Source organism: Saccopteryx leptura, unplaced genomic scaffold (assembly GCF_036850995.1).
Source record: "Saccopteryx leptura isolate mSacLep1 unplaced genomic scaffold, mSacLep1_pri_phased_curated manual_scaffold_62, whole genome shotgun sequence".
NCBI classification, from domain to species: Eukaryota; Metazoa; Chordata; class Mammalia; order Chiroptera; family Emballonuridae; genus Saccopteryx; species Saccopteryx leptura.
Window position 1 is genome coordinate 23407 of NW_027095744.1, and position 5530 is coordinate 28936.

The 5530-nt window shown below is 56.6% G+C and overlaps 1 non-coding gene across 1 annotated transcript; it reads left to right on the forward strand.

The window, feature by feature from the left end:
• Nucleotides 1-4785: 4785 nt before the first annotated feature.
• On the forward strand, nucleotides 4786-4861 carry TRNAA-UGC (transfer RNA alanine (anticodon UGC)). Its single transcript has one exon. It is a non-coding gene; the product is annotated as a tRNA-Ala (tRNA).
• The last annotated feature ends 669 nt before the right edge of the window (nucleotides 4862-5530 follow it).

The following is a 5530-nucleotide window of genomic DNA, read 5'->3' on the forward strand; positions in this document are numbered from 1 at the left end:
GATTCCTGGGACTTGAGCCTAGAAAATCTGATTCAGACCATCAGAGAGAGAAAGAGAGAGAGGGAGAGAGAAAGCTGGGCCATAGACATCACCCGGGGCTTCTCATTCCTTTAAAGAATACACCGCATGATCAAAACTAGAAGTAATTACCTTGTAACAGATTTGAGCAGTCTAAGGGGCGGGGCTTCGTGTAGAGCGGACTGCAGCTGTTTTTATTTATGTGCACTTTACACTGGCAAACTGACAGATGTAAACACTCTCTAGCTACAGTCCCTATTTTCAAAAACCCACTCGAAGCAACCAGGTGGATGCGGTTGAGTTTATCTAAGAGTTTAAATTATACCAGTTACTGTAGAGGGGCATTGGGTCACCCGTTCCTGATTTTCTTTTCTTTTTGGGAGTCTGGGCTTTAGTTTTTCGAGTTCAGAACCGGAGAACGTTATCACTACGGTGAACTACGGGGCTATTAGCGGAACAGGGCTGGGCACATAGATATTCTGTCAGCATGGAGACCGGCCAGGGTCCCTTTGTCCAGAGTCAGAGCCGAGCTGTCCAGCACGGTAGCCCCTAGCCACCCGGGGCTGTGTTTGCGTGAAGAGTAAATAATGTTTAAATGTCACCGTCTCAGATGCACTGGCCACATTTCACATGCCGATTTCACCACAGAAAGTGCAGCTACAAAGCGATTTCCATCCCAGGTTTCTGCCGGACCGCCCCTGGGGGGGCTTTCTCCCCCATCCCAACTCCAACAGCCTGTGTGTTTGCAACTCGTGTTATTAAAAGAAGCCATTGTTGGCCCTGGCTGGTTGGCTCAGCGGTAGAGCATTGGCCTGGCGTGTGGAAGTCCCAGGTTCAATTCCCGGCCAGGGCACACAGGAGAAGCGCCCATCTGCTTCTCCACCCCTCCCCCTCTCCTTTCTCTCTGTCTCTCTCTTCCTCTCCTGCAGCCGAGGCTCCATTGGAGCAAAGATGGCCCGGGCGCTGGGGATGGCTCCTTGGCCTCTGCCCCAGGCTCTAGAATGACTCTGGACACAACGGAGCAACACCCCAGAGGGGCAGAGCATTGCCCCTTGATGGGCATGTCGGGTGGATCCCGGTCGGGCGCATGTGGGAGTCTGTCTGACTGCCTCCCCATTTCCAGCTTCAGAAAAATAAAAACAGAAAACAAAGGAAGCCATTGTTCTCTTCCTGTGAGGTCACCCTCCTCCACCCAGGAGTTCTTTTAAGGACAGTTTCCCTTTCTCTTTCTCGACTGAGGAACATGAACTAGATGAAAGGATACTGTTGCCAGAATGCACGCACGTGCCGATCGGATAAGTGACGTTCTCCCCACGCCCGGGTCTCGCTGGGACCCTCGGAGAGGCAGGGGGGGGGGGGAGAGGAACGTGAATGCCGGCTGCCCTCCGCCTGGGTTTCGCCCTCAGTCTCCATTACTGGGGAGGGCCTTGCCCGGGTGTCGTCCTGTGCATCGTACGTACCGAGCATCCAGCTCTTCACGGATCTCGGAGTCTGCAAAGGAGGGAGAAGAATGAATAAGCCGATGGCTTTGGATCCCAAAAGGGGTAGTGTCTGCTGTGAACTCGCCCTGCTGGTTTTCCCTGGTGGATCTCGTCGGGTTCCCGGAGCTCACCTCATGCTCCAGCACTTGTGGTGACTTGCAGAGCCGTTCCACACAGCCCAGGGAGACTAGATGTAACCAGAGGAAGGAACGGCCGTCAGGGTACTGAACCCACGCACGGGCTAAGTGCCTGTCGGAACGGATGCCATACGGCCGGATTCCGTGTCCGAAAGCCGGAACCGAGGATGACCGGAGACGGCGTGCCTCGCCCAAAGCAACTCTCCACGGAGAGTCACATTCCCAGCCCCGTGCCGGTGGGAACTGGGGCGCAGAAGGCGAGGTGTTAGCCCATAGTCAGAAAACGTGTGGCGTGTTTGACGTTGACAACGGGCGTGGCTTTCCTAACTTGGACCCAGAGCGCCAACGGGGCACATTCTTTTTTTTTTTTGTATTTCTCTGAAGCTGGAAATGGGGAGAGACAGTCAGACAGACTCCCGCATGCGCCCGACCGGGATCCACCCAGCACGCCCACCAGGGGGCAATGCTCTGCCCCTCCGGGGCATCATTCTGTTGTGACCAGAGCCACTCTAGTGCCTGGGGCAGAGGCCAAGGAGCCATCCCCAGCGCCCGGGCCATCTTTGCTCCAATGGAGCCTTGGCTGCGGGAGGGGAAGAGAGAGACAGAGAGGAAGGAGAGGGGGAGGGGTGGAGAAGCAGATGGGCGCCTCTCCTGTGTGCCCTGGCCGGGAATCGAACCCGGGACTTCTGCACGCCAGGCCGATGCTCTACCACTGAGCCAACCGGCCCAGGGCTAAGGGGGCACATTCTTAAAGAACAACATGGAGGAGCCCAGCGTTGAACACGTACACTCCATCAGGGCTGCTGCGTCCATGGGCAGCCCACAGGAACACGCGGGTCAGCTCCAGGCTGTGTGTCACACGGTGGAGTCTCTCACGTGTCATTAAATGGCTCTCACTGAGTGACACGTTAACGTGCATCGCTCCAGCCCACTGACCGCTCTCCTGACCTCAAGCCTCGTTGCCAGGAACAGGTGCGCTCTGAAATTCTGGAAACCGTAGCGGCCAAGGGTCAGAGCAAGGTCTGCCCCCTCTTGGGGGTTTTCCCCCGCCCTTCACCTGGGGGCCCCGTGCTGGCACGGACCCGCCTAACCAGGAACAGACGGGACTTCCGGCAGGCACGGCGACCCCATCGCCTCCCACGGCTTCTCTGTGAAGGTCGCTCACAGGCCGGTCAGGGCTCGTCTTTCAAACAAAGCAGTCCCTTTGATCTTATCTTTGGGGTGCAATGTTATCTTTCTGTGTTCACTAGATAATCATCTTCCTCCGTGCGATAACTAGACGGTCAAGCGTGAATGCTGGACTCAGAGCTAATAGGTTACAGACGGCCCTACAAGAACTCCTCCTCCGTGTTCTGTCTAGAGCAGGGGTCCCCAAACTTTTTACACAGGGGGCCAGTTCACTGTCCCTCAGACAGTTGGAGGGCCGGACTATAAAAAAAAAAACTATGAACAAATTCCTATGCACACTGCACATATCTTATTTTAAAGTAAAAAAACAAAACGGGAACAAATATATTTAAAATAAAGAACAAGTAAATTTAAATCAACAAACTGATCATTATTTCAATGGGAACTATGGGCCTGCTTTGGGCTAATGAGATGGTCAATGTGCTCCTCTCACTGACCACCAATGAAAGAGGTGCCCCTTCCGGAAGTGCGGCGGGGGCTGGATAAATGGCCTCAAGGGGCCGTAGTTTGGGGACCCCTGGTCTAGAGTTCTTCGGGGCCTCAGAGGACGGCCCGGGAGACGTGAGAATCAGGGACTCCTTGGGTGACCGGCTAAGTCTGAACTGGCCCTCGGCACGCATATCAGCGCCCGCGTCATGTTTCCGCTCAGGAACGCCGCCGCCGAGCACGCCCAGGATGAAACGTCCGGTGCAGAGAGAACCAGACCGTGCGCTGCGGTCACAGCCTGTCCTGTCAGGGGTCAACGATGTGAGCCGTGACTGGACACGACTTTGGTATCGCCGGAAGCGCGGCGTCTGGGGGAGGGGAAGAGGAAGAGGAGGTGTCATCGATGCCAGAGGTTCTCCCACAACACTGTGGCTGCCTGGGGGTGGGGGGTGCAGCAGTGTGAGTGACATGGAATGGAGGCGGGACTCTCTGAACGCAGAGGAGGTGAACGTACCGTGCCCTCTGAGGGGACGGCAGCCACAGGGACGGAGCTGTCGGATGTGCCCGCCCCCAGCAAGCCTGTCAGTTTGCTCGCAGAGAGGGGGCGGAGCAGCACAGGGAGCCGTGGAGCTAGAGGGGTGTGGAGTGATGCACTGGACGAGCCTTGTGACGCTAGCACAGGCCCCGGGCATGTGAACAAAGCATTCCTTCCGGGCGAGCCCCCGGTGCAGCTGTCGAACCCTGTCTATCGTAAACACGTATCCACCCTGGCCGCTTGGCTCAGCAGTAGAGCGTCGGCCTGGCGTGTGGGGGACCCGGGTTCAATTCCCGGCCAGGGCACACAGGAGAAGCGCCCATCTGCTTCTCCACCCCTCCCCCTCTCCTTCCTCTCTGTCTCTGTCTTCCCCTCCCACAGCCAAGGCTCCATTGGAGCAAAGATGGCCCGGGCGCTGGGGGTGGCTCCTTGGCCTCTGCCCCAGGTGCTAGAGTGGCTCTGGTCGCGGCAGAGCGACGCCCCGGAGGGGCACAGCATCGCCCCCTGGTGGACAGAGCGTCCCCCCTGGTGGGCGTGCCGGGTGGGTCCCGGTCGGGCGCATGTGGGAGTCTGTCTGACTGTCTCTCCCCATTTCCAGCTTCAGAAAAATACAGAAAAAAAAACAAAAAAAAACCACGTATCCGTCTCGCACCCGAAATCGAACGCCGGTGCCAAGCACTGCGTTTTCGTTGATTCATCCAGCGATACACAGTTGTTCGTGATTATGCCGTGAAATAAGATCTAAAACAACACATGCTCACTTAATAATGAGCTCAGCAATGCAAAGAAAAGCTGATGGATACATATTGGATTTCTTGAAGCACATGATTAATTCCTCTGCCCCCCCCCCCTGCCCGGGATGTGGTAAGAGCAAGAAAGAGTGGGGGCAGTGAGCACAGTTTCTGTCACAAGATGTTCAGACAGTACTGCATTGTTGTTGTTTTTTTTGACAGCAGAACTAGATAAAGTAATTTTGCTTTGTGTTAAAAAATGTAGCCTAGCCCTGGCTGGTTGGCTCAGTGGTAGAGCGTCGACCTTGCGTGCAGAAGTCCCGGGTTCGATTCCCGGCCAGGGCACATGGGAGAAGCGCCCATCTGCTTCTCCACCCCTCCCCCTCTCCTTCCTCTCTGTCTCTCTCTTCCCCTCCCGCAGCCAAGGCTCCATTGGAGCAAAGATGGCCCGGGCGCTGGGGATGGCTCCTTGGCCTCTGCCCCAGGCGCTAGAATGGCTCTGGTCACGGCAGAGCGACGCCCCGGAGGGGCAGAGCATCGCCCCCTGGTGGGCAGAGCGTCTCCCCTGGTGGGTGTGCCGGGTGGATCCCAGTTGGGCACATGCGGGAGTCTGTCTGAGTGTCTCTGCCCGTTTCCAGCTTCAGAAAAAAAAAAAAAATACAAAAAAAAAATGTAGCCTAGTGACTGGCTTGGATTCCACCGAGGGCAGCACGTTTTGAGTCCTTCTTGCTCACGTGCCGGAACGCTCCGGTGTGAGGAGGAGGGTGAGACTCAGTCCCTCGTTAGAGAGGAAGTCAGTTGTGCACACCCGCCCTGGAAAAAGCCGTTAGTCTCCATGCAGCCTGGGTCACGTCACGAGGTCGAGTGTCGGGTGCACAGCAGGCGGAGCACGTCCCAGCATCGTCACACTCGCTGTGACACGTGTTACAGCTGCATGCACGTTCTGGTATGTGAGGCACGCAGCACAGGGAGGGGACGTTCACCTAGCTTACAGAGGGTCCCCTGATAGCGCCA